Raw genomic sequence first — 27,520 nt, forward strand, 5'->3', positions numbered from 1 at the left:
AATGCTCCCCCAATGCAAACTGGAAGAACAACACCTCATCTTCCGATTAGGCACGTCATAGTCTCTTGGACTCAACATTAAGTTTGACAACTTTAGCCTGTGACCTCCCCTCCCCCCCTCACCTTGACCCCACATTTTTTGTTCCCGTTTCTTTGGTTTCTCTGAATGCAACCCCCCCCCCCCACCCTGCAACTCCCCCACCCCCTCCCCCCCATCCCACCTCCCCTACCCCAACCCCACCCCACCCCCTCCACAGGGCCACCTGTCACTGGTTTTTCAGTTCTGCTTCCACTGCCTTTTATTCTCCCAGTAACACATTCTACAACAAAAACAGGAAACGCTGGACAACCTCAGCAGGTCTGACAGCATCTGTGGAGACAGAATGGAGCTAAAGTTTCGAGTCTGGATAACTCTTTGTCAAAGCTACACATTCTACAATCTTGCCTTTATGCCACTATCAGCACCGTCGTTAGTGCCAAACGCTACCATTAACACTCCCTTTTTCTGGTGTCCATGGCATCTTTGTTAATCTCTCCTTAGCTCCGACCATCCCTGGCCTTCCGTTCTATCTCATCTCCTCCGCCCCCCACCCCCCCCCCACCCTCAACTCTATAATCCATCACATTTCCACCCCTCTTCGAAGTCACATCAGACTCGAAACGTTGGGCGGAATTTACCGGCTGTGCACGCCGCCGGGGTATTCCGATCCCACCGATGGCGCGTGGATTTCCCTGGTGACCACGGGCGCAGTCAACAGGAAATCCCGTCGGCAGGGGCGAGACCAGCCACCTCTGCTGCCGAAGAACACGCCGGGGAGGGTTGGTCGGTAAATCGCTAACTCTGTTCCTCTCTCCACAGATGCTGCCCGACCTGCTGAGGTTACCCAGCACTTTCTGATTCATGCCAAGAATATGGTTCATTGCGTTGCCCACATGTCATTGGGAGCGTGTGCTGTGTCTGCACGGGGTGTGTTTTCCCCTTTAAAGATGTGGGAAAGGTTTCAGGGGCGTGTGTGAGGGGCGGGGAATTAATCGATCCCACCTCTTTCTCCCTCCCTTCCTGGATCCTCGCTTTGTAAATTGCTTTGGAGAGAGAGAGAGAGAGGGAGAGGGAAGGAGGAAGTGTAAAACAGAGAGAGCTGGCAACCTCGAGACATCGGTTTACAATTACAACCAGTTAAACACAGCCAGCACCAGAGTGAAATTGACAGAGAGCGAGAGTGAAATTGACATCGCAATAACCTGGGGATTTACAACTGAACCAAGTCCGAATTGGTTTATTCCTTTTTTTTTAAATATAGAAAGCACGGAAGCTCCCGTGTGTTAGTTTGTTTTAAGCTTCTCTTAATCGCTGTGAGGCCAGTTGCGATCGCCCTAGAAGCTGCAACACACACACACTGTGAGCTACTCTTGTAACCTTATTGATAAAGGAGCTTTGCGGCGATTTGCAACCTTGCCCAGCAGATGTGAGAGACAGGACTGGCCACAACCTCTGAGCTTCTCCCCCACCCTCCCAGCTCTCCCTCCCTTCCAATCATTTGAGAAATAAGTCAGAAAAGGTCTCCCCACCGCCCCAAGAGAGTTTTCCCAAAAAGAGCTCGGCGTTCGGATTTGTGACAGAAACCCCCCCCCAGTGGTTAAGAATAAATCCGAGGTAAGTTTATTATTTCTCCCTGACGATTGTGTGTGTGTTGTATTTCTGCTGGTGACATGGGGACTGGTTAAAGATCACTTTTGTTGGATGTGCCCCACATGCTGTGTGTGTCTGTTTATATTTTTCGGTTTTGTAATTAATGCAATAATTTGAGAATCATTTCGATTTCTATACTGGATTCTTTTAGCTGATTGTGGGGGGAAAGCCTTTGTCGGGTTTGTTTTGTCAATCCCTCAACATGTGTTACATACAGTGTACTTATTGGCCTTTGAGCTATAATGCCTATATATAGTTTTATGTCATTTATTTTTATGCGATGTCTTTATTTCCTAGATAGTAAGCGGTTGTGGATTTAGAGGGATCCTTGAGTTGACCTAGTTTCCTGTTGATTGCACAGTCACCTCCTGGAGTAGTATTGTGTGCAGTGCTGTGTGTGTGTGTGTGCGCGAGAGAGGGAATGAACTGGGACTAGTGCTGGGGAAGAGGAGGCGGAGGAAACGTACCTTGCGAAGATGTCCAGGCAGGGATTGGCAAGGCTGGAATGGGTAAAAAAACACCCCCTGCCATAAAGGACAGTTTGGCTGTCGAGTGTGGGTCCCTCGCTGGTTTATCATTGCAATCAATGTTGCCTGTTCTGAGCCAGTGACGTTTAAAAAATAAATAAAAAATTAGAGTACCCAATTATTTTATTTTTCCAAATTGAGGGGCAATTTAATGCGGCCAATCCACCTAACCTGTACATCTTTGGGTTGTGGGGGTGAAACCCACACAGACACGGGGAGAGTGCGCAAACTCCACACGGACAGTGACCCGAGGCCGGGATCGAACCCGACCTCGGCGTCATTGGCAGCAGTGCTAACCACTGTGCCACCGTGCTGCCTGGGGCCAGTAACATTTGCTGATCATTCCCCCCCCCCCCCATTAATTTGTTATCCTGCCCCACTACTTTGCCCATGGTTACCCCTTCCTGTCATCATCTACCCACCCTCCCCCATTGTATTTTCTGGTGCGCCACTCCTTTTGCCCCCATTGTCCCACTTTTGTCATCTCCTTCTCATCCCCGCATCATTTTCTGTCCACTCTGTTTCACCTCCTTCATTTGCTCCATGGGTGTGGGTGAAGACCGGTTTCCTAGGTCGCTGCTGCTCCCCACTCCTCCAGGGTACAAATCCCACCATGGCAGTTGGTGGGATTTACATTCAATGAATAAAAATCTGGAATAGAAAAAGCTCAGCCATCAATTGTCATAAAATCCGTCTTATCTGCCATCCTTACCCTGACTCCAGTCACACAGCAATGTGGTTGGCTCCTAATTACCGTTGAAGGCAATTAAGGGTGGGGCAACAAATGACAGCTTTGCCAGCGAAGACTACATCCCATGAACAAAATTCTTTTAAAAAAGTCACACATCCTGAAGCAATTCCTGTTTTTAAAAAATGTATTTATGGGATGCGGGGGTCACTGGCTAGGCCAGCAGCCATTGCCCATCCCTAATTGCCCCTTGAGAAGGTGGTGTTGAGCCACCGGCTTGAACCGCTGCAGTCCATGTGGTGTAGGTGCACCTACAGTGCTGTTAGGAAGGGAGTTCCACGATTTTGATCCAGCAACAGTGAAGGAACGGTGATATATATCCAAGTCAGGGTGGTCAGTGACTTGGAGGGAAACTTTTAGTAGGTGGGGTTCCCAGGTATCTGCTGCCCTTGTCCTTCTAGATGGTCGCGGTCGTGAGTTTGGAAGGTGCTGTCTATGGAGCCTTGGTGAGATGCTGCAGTGCATCTTGTAGATGGTACACACGGCTGTCACTGTGCGTTGGTGGTCGAAGGAGTGACTGTTTGAGTAAGGGTGGGCTATCAAGAGGGCTGCTTTATCCTGGATGGTGTCCAGCACCTCGAGTGCTGTTGGAGCTTCCCTCATCCGGGCAAGTGGAGAGTATTCCATCACACTCCTGACTTGTGCCCTGTAGATGGTGGTCAGGACGTGAGTGACTCACCAACAAAACGCCCAGCCTCTGACCTGCTCTGGTAACCACGGTATTTATATGGCTAGTCTTGTTCAATTTCTGATCAATGGTAGCCCCCAGGATGTTGATAGTGGAAGATACAGTGATGGCAATGCTATTAAACGTCCAGGGGTGGTGTTTCAATTCTCTCTTGTTTGAGATGGTCATTGCCTGGCACTTGTGTGGCACGAATGTTACTTGCCACTTCAGCCCAAGCTTTCAATTCTTGGGGAGTGTTGACTTCAGGGAAAATTAAATCTGAGTGACATCAGCTTTTGTGTTTCATGGTGAGATCTACAATTGCAAAGAAGGATCTGTGCCTCAGGGAAAATAGACGTGTGGTCTGTCTTGGTTAATGCAACAGCAAATTGCAGAGATAAACAATGAGCCCATTGGCTTTAAAGAAGACAAGCCCTACCTGCAATGTGGTTAATTTTATGTTGAAAACCGGTTTAAATTGCGATGGATTGAATGCAAGTCGCTGAGAGCAAATCGGCTTGAAGAGCCGATCATTTCTGCACAGCCTTTCCCTTCTCCCTCCAAACCTTGTGAGTTTCCACAATGCACCGATATCTCTGCTTTTCTTCAATTCTGGCCTCTTGCATCACCCTGATTTTAATCAATCCACCATTAGTGGCTGTACCTTCAGATGTCGAGGCCCCCCAAGCTGCGGAATGTCCTCCGTAAACTTTATTACCTGTCATCCTGCGAGATGCTCTGGAAACCCTTCCTCTAATTAAACAAAAAAACATGCATTTATATCGTGCTTTTCGCAGCTGCCAAACATTCCACTGTGATTTCCAGCCAATGAAAAGCGTTTGATGTGCCTTCACGGTTGCAATGTGGAAAAGGTGGAAGCCGATTGATGCATGGCAAGATCCCAGAGTGGCAAAGTGGTAATGGTCAGATGCTGACTGGGGGGTGAACATTGGGGTGCACTCCCTTGCTCATTGAAATAATGCCAGGGAGGGTGGCACGTGGCGGTGGTTAGCACTGCTGCCTCACAGCGCTGAAGACCCGGGTTCGAATCCCGGCCCCGGGTCACTGTCTGTGTGGAGTTTGCACATTCTCCCCGTGTCTGCGTGGGTTTCGGCCCCACAACCCAAAGATGTGCAGAGTAGGTGGATTGGCCACGTTAAATTGCCCCTTCATTTGAAAAAATAATTGGGTACTCTAAATTTATTAAAAATAAATAGTGCCATGGGATCCTTTTGCCAACAAGGAAGGCGGGCAAGACCGGAATTAATGTCTCATCTGAAAAACAGCACCTCCTGCCTTGGAGGACAAAGTTCTGCCAACGGAGCTACAGCTGACACTCTCTCTCTAGTAGGCGACACTCTAGTATGCGACTAGAATGTATGTGGCTTGGAGTTTAAGTTTGTTTCTGTGATGTTGAACTACATTTGTCAGTCTCCACTCCCTCCTTCAACCTCCAACAATGTGCATAAAAACCCAAGGTTGCTGAGTCATCTTCCCTTCTCTTTTTGAGTCTGGTGTCCTACCATATATGGGGTTTTGGTGCTTGGTCCAACTTTCTCCGCAATCTTGGGCAAGACATTCAGTACAGTGATCCTGAGAGGATCTCTGACATCAACCCATTGCCTGGAACAGGAAGGCCCCGGGGCCTTGCAAGGACAAGTTGGGAATGCCTGCATTTATTACTTTGTTCTTTAAATGTTGGAATTGTTGTGTTACATAGAACATACAGTGCAGAAGACCATTCGGCCCATCGAGTCTGCACCGACCCACTTAAGCCCTCACTTCCACCCTATCCCGGTGACCCAATAACCCCTCCTAACTTTTTTGGTCATTAAGGGCAATTTATCATGGCCAATCCACCTAACCTGCACATCTTTGGACTGTGGGAGGAAACCCATGCAGTCACGGGGAGAACGTGCAGACTCCGCACAGACAGTGACCCAGTGGGGAATCGAACCTGGGACCCTGGCAATGTGAAGCCCCAGTGCTATCCACTTGTGCTACCCAAGCATATCGGTGGTCATGCCTTCAATTGCCTGGGCTGTATGACCTGGAACAAAGAAATTGGCAACGGGAGTAGGCCTCTCCCTGCCATTCAATAAGATCATGGCTGATCTGCTTGTAACCTCTCACCTACCCCGGGTAATCCTTCGCCCCCTTCAATCTATCTAGCTTTGCCTTGAAAATATTCAAAGACTCTCTTCCTTAAAAGGCAGTGGAAGCAGAGTTCCAGAGACTTGATACCATCTTTGAAGAAAATAATGTCTCCCATCTCTGTCTTAAATGGGTGACCCCTCAATTTTAAACATTGACCCCCTAGTTCTACAGCCTCCCACAAGAGGAAATGGCAGCACGATAGCACATTGGTTAGCACAGTTGCTTCACAGCTCCAAGGTCCCAGGTTCGATTCCCGGCTTGGGTCACTGTCTGTGCGGAGTCTGCACGTTCTCCCCGTGTCTGCGTGGGTTTCCTCCGGGTGCTCCGGTTTCCTCCCACAGTCCCAAAGATGTGCAGGTTAGGTGGATTGGCCAGTGTCCAAAAAAAGTTAGGTGGGTTACGGAGTGGAGGTGTGGGGATAGGGTGGAGGTATGGGCTTCGGTAGGGTGCTTTTTCCAAGGGCCGCTGCAGACCCAATGGGCCGAATGGCCTCCTTCTGCACTGTTGATTCTATGAAACATCCTTTGCACATCCACCCTGTCGCTACCCCTCAGGATCATGTATGGTTCAATCAACCTACTCCTTGTTATCTTCTAAACTCTGCTGGATACAAGTTTAGCCTCTCTGACCTTTCCCCATAAGACAAACCATCCTTTGCAGGTATCAGTCCTTCCAGGTAAACCTTCTCTGAACTGCTTCCAACACATCTTGTGGTCTCACCTGTATCCTGTACATCTGGGCTCACTTGGCTAGGCAGCTGGCTTATGATGCGAGGCTAAAAGCGTGGGTTCAATTCCTGTACCAGCTGAGGTTATTCATGAAGGCCCAGCCTTCTCAACCTTGCCCCTCACCTGAGGGGTGGTGACCCTCAAAGGGGAAAGCAGCCTGTAGTCATCTGGGGCTATGGTGACGTTACTTACAGCTGAAGAACAATCTTCCTAACATTTGTATTCAACTCCCCTCACAATAAACGATAATATTCTCTTAGCTTTCCGAAACGCTTGCTGGGATTACTTGGAAGTCCCTCTGTAACCCTTCACCACCTTGAAGTTGTTCCAAGCTTTTGGTCAGTTGCCCTAATGTTATTTTACGTGGCTTAAAGTGTGTTTGGTAATCAATTCTGTGAAACCGGTGGGATGTTCTGTCTCATTAAAGACAATATACAAACGCAAGTTAATCTCAATTCAGTGTGCCGCTATTGAGTTCTTTTGAGAATGCGGATAAAGAGAGAACTTCCATTAATGTAGCAGCCTTCATGACCACAGAGCATCCTAAAGCACTCGTCCATCAGATGAAGCTACTTTGACGTGTAGTCGTGGTTATAACGTACATAATGTGGCCATTACAGCAAGATCCAACAGTCATGTGATAATAGCGAGTTAATTTCTTTTACAAGCCAGGAATCGAACCTGGGACCCTGGCGCTGTGAAGCCATAGTGCTAACCACTCTGCTTGTGCTGCCCTTCACACCTGAGAAGACCGACAGGGCCTGGGGTGACTGTCTCGCCTGGGGTGACTGTCTCACCTGAGAGACGGCACCTCCGACAGTGCAGCTCCCCTCCAGTGCTGCGCTAGGCTGTCAGCTTTGACTTTGTGCTCCAATCCTGGTGTGGGACTTGACTCCGAGATGAGAGTTGTGACTGACCCCTTGTATCATGTGTGCTGAAGGTGATGAGGCTTCACTTTCTTCTCCGACTTTGTCTGACTTGTGCAAATTATTTTGGCTTGCGGGCCTTTTTATTTAATCGTTGCCCAAAGACACATCCAAAACACATTAACCAATACAGGTCATTCGGCCCAACTGGTCCATGTTGGTGTTAATTCTCCACACAAACCTCTTCATCTAACATTAGCAGCCAAACCTTCTATTGCTTTCTCCCTCAAGGGTTTATCTAGTTGCCCTTTAATTGGATCTAATTCTAGATCCCTAAAGTGCAGAAGGAGGCCATTCAGCCCATCGAGTCTGCACCGACCCTCTGAAAGAGCACCCTACCTAGGCCCAATCCCCGTAACCTTACCTAACCTGCACATCTTTGGACTGTGGGAGGAAACCGGAGCACCCGGAGGAAACCCGTGCAAACTCCATTCAGGCAGTCACCCGGGTCCCTGGCACTGTGAGGCAGCAGTGCTCGCCATTGTGACACCGTGCTGCCCTCACCTCATTCCCCTCACCTACTCCCTTTGATTGCGAGTTCCACATTCCCACCACTCTCTGGGCAAAGAGTTGCTCATTTCCTTATTTGGATTATTGATGATTATCTTATATTTACGGCAGTAGTTCAGGTTTCAGCCTCCAGGACTGTTGCCAACCTCCAATTGTCCTGGTGCCTCCTGGATTTAATCTCCAGGCATTGTTTCGAGTAAAACCAGAGCGAATAACTGCATTCAGCCTCTGATCTCCGGGTAAGCGTTCTCCAAGGCGGCCTTCAGGACGCCATCTCTGGATCTGTAAAGATTTAATCATCTGCAAATGCTCGCATTCCAAGCATTGTCTGGCATCTTTGAATCTGTCTATATATATGTTTCTGGAACATACCTCTTCATTCACCTGAGGAAGGAGCAGCGCTCCGAAAGCTAGTGTTTGAACCAAACCTGTTGGACTTTAACCTGGTGTTGTAAAACTTCTTACTGTGCATTGAAAGAAACATTTCTTTGATCCCCTGGTATCCATTTATTGGTGGTCATTAAAACATTGACAATGGTGAGAGGAGGCTGCTTACCTGCACGGGCTTCATGGGTGCTTCATGGCGATGAATCCTTTCGGAAGAACTTCATTCAGGATGGGAAACCATAGATAGTCGTGAAAGACAAATAAGTGTGTCACACTCAGCCTCGCAGGTACTACTTGTGTTAGTTATTCCGGGGGATTCACAGAGTGTTTGCTCCTGTACTGACTGAATGCGTTTTCATGTGCAAGGTCATTGTAGTTACTTAAAATAATTAAACCTTGCAACACACCAAGCGGTCATTTGGCTTACTGGGCCTGTGTTGGCACCTTGAAAGAGTTGTCCAATTTAGCTCCGCATCCTAACCTGCCTTTCAAACTCTTCAAAATAGTCAATTTAACTGCATGACCAAGCTCCTATATATATAGAATCTGATTTCACCACCAACTCAGACAAGCTATTGAGGGCAGGAATGCGTGGAAAGAAAATTCTCCCTGTTTTCCCTCCCTTTATTTTTACCAATTATTTTATATCACTGACCTCCTAGTTATTGGCAAAACTTCCGATGACGAGTTTCTCCTTATTTGGAAAGGAAGAAAAAGGAGGAAGAACGGCATTGCAGTGCTGGGAGGAGTCAAGGGCAGAATCTATTTGGCCAGAACTAAGGAACAAAAAAAGACTCCATTATATGGCTCGCTGTAGTCTATAGGCCATCAGCTAGTGGGAAAGATGTAGATGAACAAAATTGCAAGGAAATTAGAGATATGCATGAAGTCTAAAGTAGTTATAATGGAGGACTTTAATTATCGATTATAGACCTGGATGTTGTGTGAAGGATAGAGAGGAGTGAATTCCTAGATGTGTTCAGGAACATTCATTTCTGCAGTATGTTTCCTGTCCAATGAGAGAGGAGGCACAGCTAGAAGTGGATCATGGAATGAAGTGAACCAAGTGTCAGTGGGAGAACATTTAGGGAATAGCGATCATTGTATCATGAGGTTTCGGCTGACTCTGGAAATGGGACAAGGAACAGACCAGAGCAAGAATAATTGACTGGAGAAAAGCCGACTTCAATCGGGCAAGAAGACACCTGGAGCAACTGAACGGGAGTCAAAGGTTGGCAGGTAAAACGATAGCTGAACAGTGGGCTACCTTCAAAGAAGAGCGAGTTCAGACACTTCAAGGATATTCCCTCGAAAGGGAAAGGTAGGGCCAAACAAATCCAGATTCCCTGGATGACGAAAGAGACAGAGAAAGAAAAAAATGTGCTTGTGACAGATTTCGGGTGGAAAATACAATGGAGAACCAGGCTGGATATGGAAGGTCCGGAAGTAAATAGGGAAACAAATTCGACGAGTAAAGCGGGAGTATGAAAAGAGACTGTCAGCTAACGTAAAAGGGAATCCCAAAATCTTCTGTAGGCATATATTTGGTAAAGGTGGTTCAACGTATTCATTGAACACTTCAGTAATGCCCCTGCTTCCATGTAAAAATCCACTTTCTGGTCCCTAATCATCTCCTGTAGTGTTAAATGAATACTTTGCATCTGTCTTTACCAAGGAAGACACTGCTGTCCGGGTTACAGTGAAAGAGAACGGAATTACTACGAGATGGGCGTAAAATTGATAAGGAGGTGGTTTTGGATAAGCTGGTTGTAAAGTTATCAAGACACTGGGACTGAGTGGAAATGCATCAAATGATATTGAGGGAAGTGAATATAGAAATTGAGGAGATATTGACTTTCCAATCTCCCTGAGACTTCGGGGTGGTGCTGGAGAAGTGGAGAATTGCACATGTCACAGCCTTGTTCAAACAGGTATGTAAGGGTAAACCCAGCTTAACCTCGGTGGGGGGAATAATTCTTTAAATAATACTCGGGGACAAAATTAGTAGTCACATGGACAAGTGTGGGTTAATAAGGAAGGCAAGTGTCAATTAGACACACAATCGTGTTTAACTACCTTGCTGCAGTTTTTTGACAAGGTAACAGAGTGGGTTGCTGGGGGAAGTGCCGCTGATGTGGTTACACGGACTTCCAAACGGTATTTGAGATGATGCCGCCCAGCAGACTTGTGAGACAAGTTTAGAGCTTCTAGAATAAAGGTGACAGTAGCAACTTGGCGATGGAATTGGCTGACTGACAAGAAACTGAGATGTTTTTTGGGCTGGTGGAAGGTTCCCTGGGGGTCAATGTTGCCCTTCCTCCTATATATTAATGACTTAGACCTTGATGTACAGGGAACAATTTCAAAATTTGAAGGTGACACAAAACTCGGAAACATTGTAAACTGTGAGCAAACAGTGGAGGGCTTCCAAAGGGCAGAGACCCCTGTTGGTGGAAAGGGTGGGCAGATGAAGATTAACGCGGGGAAATATGAAGTGATTCATTTTGGTGGGCAGACATAAGGGTACAATTCGAAAGCGGTGGACGGAGCAGAAAGACCTGGGTGTATATGGAGGTAATTGAAGGTGGTAGGACAAGTTGAGAGTGTGGTCAATAAAGAATATATCCTGGGTTTTACTGACCGGGAAATAGAGTACAAGAGCAAGGAGGTTATGTTCAACTTGTATAAGACACTGGTTCAGTCACAACTGAGTGTTATGTCCAGCTCTGGGCACAGGACTTTAGGAAGGATTTAAAAAAAAAAAAAAAAAAAATTATTTGAAGTGATGTGGGCATCGCTAGCTAGACCAGAATTCATTGCCCACCCCTAATTTCCTGTGAGAAGGTGGTGGTGAGCTCATGAGCCGCAGAAATGCATGTTGTGTAGGTACACCCACCGCGGAGTGTTTCAGGATTCTGACCCAGCTACAGTGAAGGAACGGCAATATATTTCCAAGTCAGGATGGCGAGTGGCTTAGGGGAGAACTTGCAGGTGGTGGTGTTCCCATGTGTCTACTGCCCTTGCCCTTCAAGATGGTAGTGATCGCGGATTTGGAAGGTGTTGCCTAAGGAGTCTTGGCGAGTTGCTAAAGTGTGTCTTGTAGATGGTGCACAAAGTCTCGGTGGTGGAGGGAGTGAATGTTTAAGATCGGCAGTGGGGTACCAATCAAGCGGGGTTGCTTTGTCCTGGATGGTGTCAAGCTTTTTGAGTGTTTTGGGGCTGCACTCGTCCAGGCAAGTGGGGAGTATTCCACTCCTGACTTGTTCCTTGTAGATAGTGGACAGGTTTGGGGGTGGGTGGGGGAGTGGGAGGTGAGTTAGGCGGTGAGTCACTCACTCCAGAATTCTCAGGCTCTGAGCCACAATGAAATGAAAAATGAAATGAAAATCACTTATTGTCACAAGTAGGCTTCAAATGAAGTTACTGTGAAAAGTCCCTAGTCGCCACATTCCGGCGCCTGTTCGGGGAGGCTGATATAGCTGATCCGCTCTGGTGACTACCAGGGGACTTAGTGTCTCTGGGCCATTGCCGCAGAACTTTAAGGTCATACAGGGCAAAGGTGCACTGTTTCCACCCTGGGAGGGAATGGGCGCAGTGACCAATTGCTAACCAGCGCCAAATATCCATTCCTCGTGGGACAAGATGGTGTCAGTATGGCGTTCAACTTTGTAAGGCCTCACACCCAGCCTGATGTTACGGAGCAGGTTGTGACGTAGCATCAGGGGCATGAACGCCTGGAGTGATTTTGTTTTCTCTCTCCTGCCCTTGGTCTCGGGAATGATTGCTTCTTGCAGCCCCTCCACCCCCTTGCCCTCAGTTACGAGCAGCTAAATCAACACATCTCCTGAAATGAGCCTTCGGCCTTCGCTTGTGTATGGCTCATGAAAGCTTTAGCAACTGCATCAACATTAGGGAATGTTATGTTTGTTTATTTACCAACTTGTGCACACTGGCTAAAGAGGAAACCGGCCTGGGAGCCAGTGAATGCGATATTATCCAGTGGTGCTCTCTCTCTCTCTCTCTCTCTCTCTCTCTCAGGTGAGTGTAAAAGATCTCACGGCACAGTTTCAGGGGAGTTCTCCCTCGTGTTCTGGTCAATATTTATCCTTCAAGCAGTATCCTTGAAGCACATGTTATGGGCCAGGGTTTAGAGAACCCCAAAGTGTATCTTGGAGTTCACCTGACCCACAACTTTTAATAGATTGTGGTATGGGGAGCACACGGCCCACTCTACAGGTGTGGTACAGCAGAAAGGGAAAAGTATTTTTTAAAGCAAAAGCAATGTTTATTCTATGAACTCAAGCTAACCTTTTTAAAACATACAGTGAACACCGTAGCAACCATTAATTCAGATACAACCCCCAAAGAATACAACACTAAGTAATCCTTTAAGCTTTCCTTTTCACATCCATAAGACTTAAAACACCTTTTACCAGAAACACATCAGGTTAAAGCCACTACTGTTACCAGTTTTAAGTCACCAGGATCGATTTGCAGTCTTTAGATTACAGAGAGAGACTCTAATACACCCTCTGGCTGTGACTGCAGCTATCCAGCTCTGAAAACGAAACTAAAACACACCTTGCAGCAAACAGCCTAAAACGAAAGTAAAAAGCTGACAGACAGCCCAGCTCCACCCACTCTCTGACACCACTGCAGTAATAAACACCCATTTCTTAAAGGTACTCTCACTACAGATACTTGTATACACACCCATTTATAAACACCCATTTCTTAAAGGTACTCTTACATGACACACATTAATACTGTTTGTGGGAGCTTGCTGTGCTCTCATTGTATGCTCCATTTCCTGCATTACAACAGCGCCTGTACTTCAAAATTACTAGATTAGCAATAAAGAGTTTGCGATGTCCTGAAGTAGTTTAGAGGTGCTATATCTTTTTTTAAAATATTTTTATTCAAATTTTTACATATTTTCAACAAACCCCCTTACAGAAAAAAGAAAAACAAAGAACACATAAATAAACATCTTATAGCTATGTCACGTATTCCCCCAATGTACAAACCCCTCATTAAACAATAATAAACACAGTAGCAAACACAAAGTACCCCCCCCAAACCCCCCCGGGTTGCTGCTGCTGTCCACCTCCTAACGCTCCGCTAGAGAGTCTAGGAACGGTTGCCGCCGCCTGAAGAACCCTTGCACAGACCCTCTCAAGGCAAATTTTACCCTCTCCAATGTAATGAACCCTGCCATGTCGCTGATCCAGGCTTCCACGCTTGGGGGCCTCTCATCTTTCCACTGTAGCAGAATCCTCCGCCGGGCTACCGGGGACGCAAAGGCCAGAATACCGGCCTCTTTCGCCTCCTGCACTCCCGGCTCATCCGATACCCCAAATAGTGCGAGCCCCCAGCTCGGCTTAACCCGGGTGTTCACCGCCTTCGATACCGTCCTCGCAACGCCCCTCCAGAACCCATCCAGCGCCGGACACACCCAGAACATGTGGCCGTGATTTGCTGGGCTCCCCGAGCACCTCACACACCTGTCTTCCACCCCAAAAAACCTACTCAACCTCGTCCCTGTCATATGCGCTCTGTGAAGAACTTTGAATTGTATCAGGCTAAGCCTGGTGCAAGAGGAGGAAGAATTAACCCTACCCAGGGCGTCCGCCCACGTACCCTCGTCTATCTCTTCTCCAAGCTCCTCCTCCCATTTACCCTTTAGCTCCTCCACCGAGGTCGTCTCCTCCTCCTGCATCTCCGGGTAGATCGCCGAGACCCTGCCCTCTCCAACCCACCCCCCTGAGAGCACCCTATCCTGGATCCTGCGTGCTGGAAGCAGCGGGAACTCCCTCACCTGCCGTCTTCCAAACGCCCTTACCTGCATGTACCTGAAAGCATTTCCAGGGGGGAAGCGCAAATTTTTCCTCCAGTGCCCAAAGGCTCGCAAACGTCCCATCTAAAAACAGGTCCCCCATCCTTCTAATTCCTGCCCTGTGCCAGCTCAGGAACCCCCCCCCATCTATTCTCCCCGGGACAAACCGATGGTTCTCTCGACACCCCTGTGGTGTCTCCACTGCCCCCAAATTTTCAATGTCGCCGCCACCACCGGACTCGTGGTGTGCCTAGTCGGCGGGAGCGGCGGCGGTGCCGTCACCAGCGCTCCCAGACTCGTGCCCACACAGGACGCCATCTCCAGCCTCTTCCACGCCGCCCCCTCCCCCTCCATTACCCACTTGCGTATCATCGCCACATTGGCAGCCCAGTAATACCCACACAGATTAGGTTACGCTAACCCTCCTCTGTCCCAACTCCGCTCCAGAAACACCCTTCTCACCTTCGGGGTCTTTTTAGCCCACACAAATTCCATGATGCTCCTGCTGACCCGCTTAAAAAAGGCCTTCGGGATCTGGCTGGGGAGTCGCTGGAGTACAAAAAGGAACCTCGGGAACACCGTCATTTTCACCGACTGCACCCTACCCGCCAGGGAGAGTGGCAGCATATCCCACCTTTTAAACTCCTCCTCCATCTGCTCCACCAGTCGCGTCAAGTTGAGCTTGTGTAGGGCCCCCCAGCTCCTGACCACCTGGATGCCCAGGTACTGAAAACTCCTTTCCGCCCTCTTCAATGGAAGCTCGTCTATCCCCCTTCCCTGGTCCCCTGGGTGTTCCACGAAGAGCTCACTCTTCCCCACGTTGAGCTTATACCCGGAAAAGTCCCCAAACTCCCTGAGGATCCGCATCACCTCCGGCATCCCCCCCCACTGGGTCCGCCACATACAGTAACAGGCCATCGGCATACAAAACCCGGTGGCCCCCTCCAGTTCCTGGACTCCTGTAGAGCCATAGCCAGTGCAAATAGCAAGGGGGATAGGGGGCACCCCTGCCTCGTCCCCTGGTACAGTTGAAAGTATTCTGACCTCCTCCAATTCGTGGAGAGGTGCTATATCAATGCAACATCAATCGCTTTTATTTACATAAAACCTTTAACATAACAAAATGTCCCAAAGTGCTTCACAAGAGTCACATTGAGTTCTGCATTATCGGTTTCCTTTCCTTGTTGGATGCAACAATCCCACTTATCCCAAGAAATATCTCTTGTTTTCTAAAGTCTAAATTGGTAAGCCTTTTCCCCTCAAGTTGCTGTTTGTACTTCATTTACGCAGGGCGCCATACAGTGTGAACTAATTAATTTAGTAATCGAATCCTTCATTAATTATTGAAGAAATTAATGAAACCGTTGAGATGTATAGTGTTCTGAGAATAGTACCTTTGTGCATTGAAGGGGACTTCATCGTTATTCTACAGGATGCATCAACATTGCAGTGGGAAACACTGAGTAACTTGGAGGTTGGAGAAGCTCGCAGCATGCATTGAGGCCGTTCTGCCCCTTCTGCCTGTGCTAGTGCTTTGAGAGAGTTTTCCAATCGACCACATTCCTGCAGATTTTTCCTTTTCGATTATTTATGCAGTTTGCCCTGTTGAATTACTGCTGAATCAGCATTCACCACCTTTTCAGGCACCCCATTTCTGATTCGAGCACTTGTTTTAAAAAAAAAAGGAAATTCTCCTCATCTCCCTCTGGTGTTCGGCTGTGAGTTCCATCACGTGTTCTTAGCGATAACGAAGGCATCGCCCATCTATGTCGAAGTCTGGTATGTGACTGGGCGTAGAGTCCCATGTTGCCAGCATCTCTCAACAGTGCTGTACTCCCTCAGTAACCAGAAACCTCACTGGGCCAGCCATATAAATATTGTAATGACAAAAGAGCAGATCAGATGCTGTGTATTCTGCAGTGAGTCACTCACTGCCTAATTCCGCCATCTATAAGTCACTGGGTGAGCATAGGTCCAAGAGCTGAAGACGTTCAAAACCAGCCAGGGTAAAGCAGCCCGCTGGATCACTACCCCACCCGGCATCTTTAATATTCACTCGCTCCACCAACGATGCACAGTACCATCCGCACAATTCAGCAACCCACCAAATCTCTTTTCCCAGCACCTCCCAAACCCTGTGACCTTTACCGACTAGAAGAACAAGTGTAGCAGACACACTGGAACGGGGCAGCACGGTGGCGCAGTGATTAGCACTGCTGCCTCATGGCACTGAGGACCAGGGTTCGAATCCTGGCTCTGGGTCACTGTCCATGTGGAGCTTGCACATTCTCCCCGTGTCTGCGTGGGTTTTATCCCCACAACCCAAAGATGTGCAGGGTAGGTGGACTGACCACGCTAAATTGCCCCTTAATTGGAAAAAATGAATTGGGTACTCTAAATTTTTAAAAAAAGATACACGGGAACATCACCACCTGCAAATTCCCGCTCCAAGCCACTCGCCATCCTGCCTTGGAACTTTATTGTTTTTTCCTTCACCATCGCTGGGTTAAAATCCCGGAACTCCGTCCCTAACAGCACAGTGGGTGTGCCTGCGCAACATGGACTGCAGCGGTTCAAGAAGGCAGCTCACCCCCACCTTCTCAAGGGCGATAGGGAATGGACAATGAATGCTGACCTAGCCAGCGACGCCCACATCTCATGAACAAATATACATAAAAACAATGTCGAGCGTTACTGCACGTTTGGCAAGAAGCTGGAGCCTCCAGTTTTCTGGCTCGAGGTGAGAGTGCTGACTGATTGTTTATGGGACATGCTGATATAATACTGCACGGAAGGCGAGCATGTTAAATAGCCTGTTATTATGGACATACATAAAAATTGTCGAATTAAACCGGCCAGTTTAGTCTGGCGTGACATCAATAATATAATATTATGCTGCCAACTGCACCTCAGATGGTATTTCTCTTGCGATTCATTTGAGCAGGTTGTGGGTTCAAATATTCGGCGTAGAGCTGCAAACCAGTGACTTGCTCATCCAGTCTGAATGTCAAGACAGACAAATTTGACACAAGTGGGTAGGACAGAACTATACTTTTTAGAATTCAGGAGGCATAATTTGCCTATAATCAAACGCAGAGAAATATTTGCATTTCTGTAGCACCTTTCGTAGCACAGTGGTTAGCTCTGCTGTCTCACGGCGCCAGGGACCAGGGTTCAATTCCAGCCTTGGGTGACTGTCTGGGTGGAGTTCGTACGTTCTTCCTCCGCACTGACAGTGACCCAAGCCGGGGATCGAACCCGGGTCCCTGGCACTGTGACGCAACTGTGCTAACCACTGTGCTACTGTGCTGGGTGTACCTATACCACAGGGCCTCCCCAACCATGTCCACAACACAGGACAGAATAAGTCAAGAGAGTAGCGGAGATGATTAAATGGTAACTTTCAAAAGTGCTGGAGTTGGCTGGTAAATCAGGTGGCCCACAGATAAGTATTCTGGGAACTGAACGGCCAACTCGCTCACCTTTCTATCCCTTCGCTGAGCCATGGTCAGATTTAGCATTTCAACCTGCAGAGTAAAGAAGGGAGAAACTATTAAGTCCTAAATTACTTTTTTTTTAAATGTATTTACGGCATGTGGCTGTCACTGGTTAGGCCAGCAGTCATTGCCCTTCCCTAGTTGCCCTTGAGAAGGTGGTGATGAGCCGACTTCTTGAACCACTGCAGTCCATGTGGTGTAGGCACACCCACTGTGCTGTTAGGGAGGGACTTCCAGGATTTTGACCCAGTGGCTGTGAAGGAACGGCCGATATATTTCCAATCCTACGGCGAATAACTCCCCTCATGACCCCCCCCCCAAAGCCTGTCCACCATCTACAAGGCACAAGTCAGGAGTGTGATAGCACAAGTGGATAGCACTGTGGCTTCACAGTGCCAGGGTCCCAGGTTCGATTCCCCGCTGGGTCACTGTCTGTGCGGAGTCTGCGCGTTCTCCCCGTGACTGCGTGGGTTTCCTCCCACAGTCCAAAGACATGCAGGTTAGGTGGATTGGCCATGATAAATTGCCCTTAATGACCAAAAACGTTAGGAGGGGTTATTGGGTCACCGGTATAGGGTGGAAGTGAGGTCCTAAGTGGGTTGATGCAGACTCGATGGGCCGAATGGCCTCCTTCTGCACTGTATGTTCTATGTAACACAACAATTCCAACATTTAAAGAACAAAGTAATAAATGCAGGCATTCCCAACTTGTCCTTGCAAGGTCCCGGGGCCTTCCTGTTCCAGGCAATGGGTTGATGTCAGAGATCCTCTCAGGATCACTGTACTGAATGTCTTGCCCAAGATTGCGGAGAAAGTTGGACCAAGCACCAAAACCCCATATATGGTAGGACACCAGACTCAAAAAGAGAAGGGAAGATGATTCAGCAACCTTGGGTTTTTATGCACATTGTTGAAGGTTGAGGGTGGAAGGAGGGAGTGGAGACTGACAAATGTAGTTCAACATCACAGGAACAAACTTCAACTCCAAGCCACATACATACTAGTCGCATACTAGAGTGTCGCCTACTAGAGAGAGAGTGTCAGCTGTAGCTCCGTTGGCAGAACTTTGTCCTCCAAGGCAGGAGGTGCTGTTTTTCAGATGAGACATTAATTCCGGTCTTGCCCGCCTTCCTTGTTGGCAAAAGTATCCCATGGCACTATTTATTTTTAATAAATTTAGAGTACCCAATTATTTTTGCCAATTAAAGGGGCAATTTAACGTGGCCAATCCACCTACTCTGCACATCTTTGAGTTGTGGGGGTGAAACCCAAGCAGACACTGGGAGAATGTGCAAACTCCACACAGACAGTGACCCAGGGCCGGGATTCGAACTCGGGTCTTCAGCGCTGTGAGGCAGCAGTGCTAACCACTGCGCCACGTGCCACCCTCCCTGGCATTATTTCAATGAGCAAGGGAGTGCACCCCAATGTTCACCCCCCAGTCAGCATCTGACCATTACCACTTTGCCACTCTGGGATCTTGCCATGCATCAATCGGCTTCCACCTTTTCCACATTGCAACCGTGAAGGCACATCAAACGCTTTTCATTGGCTGGAAATCACAGTGGAATGTTTGGCAGCTGCGAAAAGCACGATATAAATGCATGTTTTTTTGTTTAATTAGAGGAAGGGTTTCCAGAGCATCTCGCAGGATGACAGGTAATAAAGTTTACGGAGGACATTCCGCAGCTTGGGGGGCCTCGACATCTGAAGGTACAGCCACTAATGGTGGATTGATTAAAATCAGGGTGATGCAAGAGGCCAGAATTGAAGAAAAGCAGAGATATCGGTGCATTGTGGAAACTCACAAGGTTTGGAGGGAGAAGGAAAAGGCTGTGAAGAAATGATCGGCTCTTCAAGCCGATTTGCTCTCAGCGACTTGCAATCAATCCATCGCAATTTAAACCGGTTTTCAACATAAAATTAACCACATTGCAGGTAGGGCCTGTCTTCTTTAAAGCCAATGGGCTCATTGTTTATCTCTGCAATTTGCTGTTGCATTAACCAAGACAGACCACACGTCTATTTTCCCTGAGGCACAGATCCTTCTTTGCAATTGTAGATCTCACCATGAAACACAAAAGCTGATGTCACTCAGATTTAATTTTCCCTGAAGTCAACACTCCCCAAGAATTGAAAGCTTGGGCTGAAGTGGCAAGTAACATTCGTGCCACACAAGTGCCAGGCAATGACCATCTCAAACAAGAGAGAATTGAAAGACCACCCCTGGACGTTTAATAGCATTGTCATCACTGTATCTTCCACTATTAACATCCTGGGGGCTACCATTGATCAGAAATTGAACAAGACTAGCCATATAAATACCGTGGTTACCAGAGCAGGTCAGAGGCTGGGCGTTTTGTTGGTGAGTCACTCACGTCCTGACCACCATCTACAGGGCACAAGTCAGGAGTGTGATGGAATACTCTCCACTTGCCCGGATGAGGGAAGCTCCAACAGCACTCGAGGTGCTCGACACCATCCAGGATAAAGCAGCCCTCTTGATAGCCCACCCTTACTCAAACAGTCACTCCCTCGACCACCAAAGCACAGTGACAGCCGTGTGTACCATCTACAAGATGCACTGCAGCATCTCACCAAGGCTCCTTAGACAGCACCTTCCAAACTCACGACCATCTAGAAGGACAAGAGCACCAGATACTTGGGAACCCCACCACCTGGAGGTTCCCCTCCAAGTCACTCACCATCCTGACTTGGAAATATATCGTTCCTTCACTGTCACTGGGGCAACATCCTGGAGCTCCCTCTCATAACACCTCAGGGACTACAGTGGTTCAAGAAGGCAGCTCACTACCACCTTCTGAAGGGCAACTAGGGATGGGCAAAAAATGCTGATCTAACCAGCGACGTCCACATCCCATAAAAAATGAATTTAAAAAAAAAAAAAGTCAGGATGGTGAGCGACTTGGAAGGGAACTTCCAGGTAAATAAACAATTTGGGTCTGGACTTAAATTAAGGTAGAAGCACAAATGACCAGTTTGCAGACTCTTTTTATCACACGATACCGTTTGATGATTGATTTGGCAGTACAATGGGACCCCCGCCCCAAATGGAACATTTTACACAGGAGCAGGAGTAAGCCACTCGGCCCCTTGAGCCCTGCTCCACCATTCGAAAAGATCAAGAGTGGTCTGATTTTAACCTCAGCTCCACGCTAAGTGGTTACGGCTCAGTCTCAACAGTATCAATCAAAGTCAACAACAAGCAGTCATGGGGCTAACTATAACATAATTAGATATGGAATAAAGCTTTCTCAATTTGTTCCAATAATTTACCTATAATCATTCTATCAGAAGAGCACATTGTAATTAAAGCCATTACACCACTGAGATTCTCCACTTACCGACTATCATGTTGCCGCTCTGGTGGAAGTGCTAGAATGTAAATAAAATGTTGTCTTTGCTTCCAGGAGCACAAAGATTCACCAATAAAGCTGTGTTTCACCAAAGCTGCTGCAGCCCAAGGTAGAAAGATTAGCAGTAACTCATGGATGTTAATCCATTGCAAAGAAAACCTCAGTTGAAAGAAGATAGTCACTTTAATTTGGGAATTTAATTTATGCACGGTATGACCCCACAATATGGAACAAGACGATGGTGACTAGATTATCTCTCTTAGTGATGTCTGTTGAGGACATTAGTACTGACCAGGACCATAAGGAAATCTCCACTGCTCGTCTTTGAAATAGAGCCGTGGTATCTTTCTTTGTCCACTGGAGTGGACAGGCAACGCGACTTAATAGAGGCATACAAAATGATCAGGGGGTTGGATAGGGTGGACAGTGAGAGCCTTCTCCCGCGGATGGAAATGGCTGGCACGAGGGGACATAACTTTAAACTGAGGGGTAATAGATATAGGACAGAGGTCAGAGGTAGGTTCTTTACGCAAAGAGTAGTGAGGCTGTGGAATGCCCTACCGGCTACAGTAGTGAACTCGCCAACATTGAGGGCATTTAAAAGTTTATTGGATAAACATATGGATGATAATGGCATAGTGTAGGTTAGATGGCTTTTTTTTCGGTGCAACATCGTGGGCCGAAGGGCCTGTACTGCGCTGTATTGTTCTATGTTCTATGTATTGCAGTGTCTTACGCTCGGTTTAACAGTCCATGAACTATATTTAGCATCAAGAACATCAATAGCTGTGCATTATCACAGCTCCCCCTGGTTGAGTACTAAAGTGCATTGCACACTGTAGCAGTGTTTCCTCGGTTGTCTCAGAGGATGTAAACATCAATTTGCATCAATAGGCGTGAGATCAACTGAGTTTTGTTATATTCGGTTAGCCTCCCAGAAACAGTCAATTCAGCCCAACTGGTCCATGCCGGCACTCCCCTCGCCCGGCTTCATCTAACCCCATCAGCACATCTTTTTAATTCCTTTCTGCTTCATGTGCCTATCCAGCCCTCCCCTCAGCTGTGCCTATGATAAACTTTCAGCATTTCATCCGGGGAGGGCTTTGCAAACGGTCACCGAGGATTACTGTTCACAACCGCGGTGATTAAATTTAGCAATTCCCAGTTAATTGGGTGACATCGCAGGCAGAAAACTGATTCAGCTCAATGCTAATTAGGAGCCTGCAGCAGGAATATAAAATATCAAGTTAAAAATCTAGGCCAGTTAATTTAAAAAATACAATCATGAGAGTTTTAATATAATGTCATTTTAGTGCATCTGTTCAACACAGGACGTCCACTTAATAACACTTAGGATTTTAATGAACCACTATTAAATGTTCAAATAGCAACCTCTATGGACACTAAAACCCAAAGAGGATATTTTAGCCTTGGAGAGAGCGCAATTGAGATTCACCTCAGTGGAACCAGACCTCAAAGGATGAAATTATCAGGGCAGGTTCATCGGATCATAAGTAGGAGAAGGCCTACCAAGCCAGTTCCACAATTCAATAAGACCATGGTTGATTTGATTATGGCTTCATCCCTACGTTCCTGTCTTTCCCCCATATCCCTTGACTCATTTGTCAAAGATCTGTCTAAGTCAGCCTTAATAGAATCTGTTACGACCCCCTGGGCTAGTGCACGGTCAATTCCAGCCCTACCTGACCCGGAGTCGCAACACAATTGAAATAAATAAATAATTCTTAGCAAAACACCCAAAGTCTTCGGCCCTTGGTTACCCAATAACTTCAGCCAGCAAGGTTGTAAATGTCAACACAATTAATTTCATTAGTAACAATAACTATGATTAAATACGCAGTAAATACAGCAGTTAACTATCTAATTCTATGCACACACACAAGACAAACACAGAGGGGACGAGATGGGTGTAAAATAATCCGCAAAAGGATAAGAGTCTTTCTTTAAGGTGGTGACTTCTACCACACCTTCCTTCAACTTAGGCACTCAGTTCAAAGTTTTGACTTTCAGTCTGCAATAATTTTCACTGTAGATTCATTCAGGTCTCTGCAGTTTCAGAAATACAGCAGCTATGCAGCTTTTCTGGAGAATCTGAAAGACAGAGAGAGTAGCTTCTTTCCTCTGAGTGCCAAGGGACCGGACTGCCCTTCCTTGGTGCTCTGAAAAAAAAGTCATCCCTCTTGGGCAGGATCCAATCACTGCCTGTTACCGGGCAGAATATGGCCTTTTGGCCAATTCAATCGAACTGAGTCTCACCGATCTCTCGGGTGCCAAAAATCCGGAGTTCTGCTGTCCGAAGACTAGCACAGTGTTCTCCTTTGTAAGGTTTTGAGTTTGTTACCTCCCCTGTTCGACTTAAAGATACATGTCAAGGGGCAGCACGCTGGCGCAGTGGTTAGCACTGCTGCCTCACGACCCAGGTTCGATCCCGGCTCTGGGTCACCGTCCGTGTGGAGTTTGCACATTCTCCCCGTGTTTGCGTGGGTTTCGCCCCCACAACCCAAAGATGTGCAGGGTAGGTGGATTGGTCACGCTAAATTGCCCCTTAATTGGAAACAAATAATTGGGTACTCTAAATTTAAAAAAAAAAGGTATATGTCCATTAAGTATCCGTGGATCACAATAATAAAGGGGGAAAAAGGGAATCAACGGGAAGGGCCCTTAGAGATGAATGACCCAGCCTCCACTGATCTCTACGTAAAACAATGCCAAAGACAGTTTAAAAGGCGTATCCTCAAAACAATTAGTCACCAACTAATGTCTTAAACTAACCTTCAGAAGTCCCAACTACACATATGGAAAAAAAGTAGTAAGCTCAATTGACCTTAAATTGACCATGTGACAATTAGTCTCTGACTGACCACGGAACATCTGCCAGCTGCTTTTTTCAGCTCCCAACAAACATCAAGCTACACATCAATAAACGTGGAATACTGTGGATGCTGGAACTCTCAAATAAAAACAGAAAGTGCTGGGGAAAAAAAACTGGTCTGGCAGCATCAAAGAACAAAGAAAAGTACAGCATAGGAACAGGCCCTTCGGCCCTCGAAGCCTGCGCCGACCATGCTGCCCGTCTAAACTAAAATCTTCTACACTTCTGGGGTCCGTATCCCTCTATTCCCACCCTATCCATGTATTTGTCAAGATGCCCCTCTTTTGAGACTTTCGGCAGCTCCTGCAAAAAAACTGACTTTTGGGCTCTTTTCAGGGCCCCCAACAGAATTTTTTCCAAGTTTCCCGCTGTGGGAAGGAGAGTACAATAGTTCCCCGACAATATATGGCTTTTACCAGGAGCGGGGCGACTAAAAAAGTGGTGGTGGACCCGAAGAAGGTGCGAGGGAAGAAGAACAAAATGGCGGCGGGCGGGGACCAGGCAGCGTGGATGCAGTGGGTGCAGGAGCAGCAGGAGGTTATCCAGCGCTGCTTTAGGGAGATTAAAGCGGACCTGCTGGAGCCAATGAAGGATTCTATTGATAAGCTGCTGGAGACACAGACGGCCCAGGGGGTGGCGATCCGCGAGGCCCGACAAAAGATCTCCGACAATGAGGACGAGATCTTAGGCCTGGCGGTAAAAGTGGTGGCGCACGAGGCGCTCCACAAGAAATGGTAGGAGCGGTTCGAGTCGATGGAGAATCGGTCGAGGCGGAAGAACTTGCGGATTCTGGGCCTCCCGGAGGGGCCGGATGTGGAGGCCTATGTGGTCACCATGTTGAACTCGCTGATTGGAGCGGGGTCCTTCCAGGGGCCCCTGGAGATGGAAGGGGCCCATAGAGTGCTGGCGAGGAGGCCCAAGGCTAACGAGTCTCCGCGGGCGGTGCTGGTGCGGTTTCATCGGTTCGCTGATCGGGAGTGTGTGCTCCGGTGGGTCAAGAAGGAGAGGAGCAGCAGGTGGGAGAACACGGAAGTTCGAATATATCAGGACTGGAGTGCGGAGGTGACGAAGAGGAGGGCCAGGTACAATCGAGCGAAGGCGGTGCTGCAAAGGAAAAGGGGGTGAAGTTTGGCATGTTGCAGCCGGCACAACTGTGGGTCACCTACAAGGACCGGCACCATTATTTTGAGTCTCCGGAGGAGGCGTGGACCTTTGTTCAGGCCGAGAAGCTGGACACAGACTGAGGGTCGGGATGGGCGATTGGGGACTGCGGTTGATATATGTTACTTTTTGAGGGGGGGTCCTTTGCTCTTGTTTTTTTTTCTCTTTCTGGTTCGGTGAGGGTGTGTTGGGCACTGTTTTGGTTGGGTTGGTCGGGGGTTCTCTTGGAGGGGGGTAAGCAAATGGAACAGGGATGGATGGCCGTCAGTGTGATTGGGGCCCCGCGGGGGAGGGGGAGGCCCGAGCCGGGGGTGGGGGGACTGGGCCTGTAAAAGGAGTTGTAAAAGGAATCGAGTTGCTGCTGCTATGATCAAGGGGGAGCTGGAGCGAGTGGGGGGAGTCGAGATGGGGGTCTGCTGCCGTGGGGAACGGGCCGGGTGTGAGGTGCGGGCACATGGCTGGCCGAGGAGGGGCTATGGCTAGTCTGCGGGGAGGGGGCGGGTAGCCCCCCTGATCCGGCTGATAACCTGGAATGTAAGGGGACTGAATGGGCCGGTTAAGCGGGTCCGCGTGTTCGTGTACCTGAAGGAGCTGAAGGCGGATGTTGTCATGCTCCAGGAGACACACCTGAAGGTGGCAGACCAGGTAAGATTGAGGAAGGGGTGGGTAGGTCAGGTGTTTCATTCGGGGCTGGATGCCAAAAATCGAGGGGTGGCGATCTTGGTGGGAAAGAAGGTGTCGTTCGAGGCGTCGAGCATTGTGGCAGATAATGGTAGTAGGTACGTAATGGTTAGTGGTAAGCTGCAAGGGGAGTGGGTGGTACTGGTCAATGTGTATGCCCCGAAATGGGACGATGCGGGTTTTATGCGGCGCATGTTGGGTCGGATCCCAGATATGGAATTGGGGGGGCCTGATAATGGGGGGGGGACTTTAACACGGTGCTGGATCCGGCACTGGATCACTCCAGGTCTAGGACGGGTAGGAAGCCGGCGGCGGCTAAAGTGCTGAGGGGGTTTATGGACCAGATGGGAGGGGTGGATCCTTGGAAATTTGCAAGGCCGGGGGCTAGGGAATTTTCATTCTTCTCACATGTCCATAAGGCTTATTCCTGGATCGACTTTTTTATTATGAGCAGGGCGCTGATAGCGAGAGTAGAGGATACCGAGTACTCGGCGATAGCCATTTCGGATCACGCCCTGCATTGGGTGGACTTAGAGCTGGGGGAGGAGAGGAACCAGCGTCCGTTGTGGCGTTTGGAGGTGGGACTGCTGGCGGACGAGAAGGTGAGTGAGCGGGCCCGAGGAAGCATAGAGAGATACCTGGAGGCCAACGATAATGGGGAGGTCCGAGTGGGGATGGTCTGGGAGGCGCTGAAGGCGGTGGTTAGGGGAGAGCTGATCTCCATTAGGGCCCACAAGGAGAGGAAGGAACAGAGGGAGAGGTTGGTGGGGGAGATGGTGAGGGTAGACCGGAGGTATGCGGAGGTGCCTGAGGAAGGGTTGTTGAGGAAGAGGCGCAGCCTCCAGGCCGAATTCGACCTGGTGACCACCAGGAAGGCGGAGGTGCAGTGGAGGAAAGCCCAGGGGGCGATTCCCGAGTATGGGGAAAAGGCAAGCCGGATGCTGGCGCATCAGCTAGGGACGCAGCTAGGGAGATCGGGGGAGTTAAGGACAGGGGAGGGAGTGTGGTGAGGAGTGGGGTTGGTATCAATGGGGTCTTCAGGGATTTTTATGAGGAATTGTATCGGTCCGAGCCCCCACTGGAGGAGGGAGGGATGGGCCGCTTTCTGGACCAATTGAGGTTTCCGAAGGTGGAGAAGGGACTGGTGGCAGGATTGGGGGCCCCAATTGGGCTGGAGGAGCTGGTCAAAGGGATAGGGAGCATGCAGGCGGGGAAGGCACCGGGGCCGGTTTCCCGGTCGAATTTTATAAAAATTATATGGACCTGTTGGGCCCGTTGCTAGTTGGGACCTTTAATGAGGCAAGGGAGGGGGGGTTTTGCCCCTGACGATGTCCCGGGCACTGATCTCCTTGATCCTGAAGCGGGACAAGGATCCCCTGCAATGTGGGTCTTACAGACAGATTTCCTTGCTAAATGTAGATGCCAAGGTGCTGGCGAAGGTCTTAGCCACGAGGATTGAGGATTGTGTGCCGCAGATCATCCATGAAGACCAGACGGGGTTTGTGAAGGGGAGGCAGTTGAACGCGAATGTGCAGAGGCTTCTGAACGTTATCATGATGCCGGCGAGGGAGGGGAAGGCGGAGATAGTGGTGGCGTTGGACGCTGAGAAAGCCTTCGATAGGGTAGAGTGGGGGTACCTGTGGGAGATGCTGAAGAGGTTTGGATTTGGGAGGGGTTTGTCAGGTGGGTCAGGCTGTTGTATGAGGGCCCGATGGCGAGTGTGGCCATGAACAGGA

The 27,520-nt window shown here is 48.5% G+C and overlaps 1 protein-coding gene across 4 annotated transcripts in view; it reads left to right on the top strand.

Annotated features, from left to right (window-relative positions):
- The first annotated feature begins 1,083 nt into the window (after positions 1 to 1,083).
- The window catches only part of gdpd5b (glycerophosphodiester phosphodiesterase domain containing 5b), a 317,896-nt gene continuing 291,459 nt past the window's right edge, over positions 1,084 to 27,520 (top strand). For 2 of the 4 annotated variants that reach the window (XM_072477424.1, XM_072477426.1), the window contains exon 1: positions 1,084 to 1,653. The gene's annotated coding sequence lies outside the window, so the exon portion shown is untranslated. The remainder of the gene's footprint in view (positions 1,654 to 27,520) is intronic. The other 2 variants (XM_072477422.1, XM_072477425.1) reach the window with 1 other exon arrangement.

The sequence above is a fragment of the Scyliorhinus torazame genome, chromosome 15 (genome assembly GCF_047496885.1).
Source record: "Scyliorhinus torazame isolate Kashiwa2021f chromosome 15, sScyTor2.1, whole genome shotgun sequence".
NCBI lineage: Eukaryota > Metazoa > Chordata > Chondrichthyes > Carcharhiniformes > Scyliorhinidae > Scyliorhinus > Scyliorhinus torazame.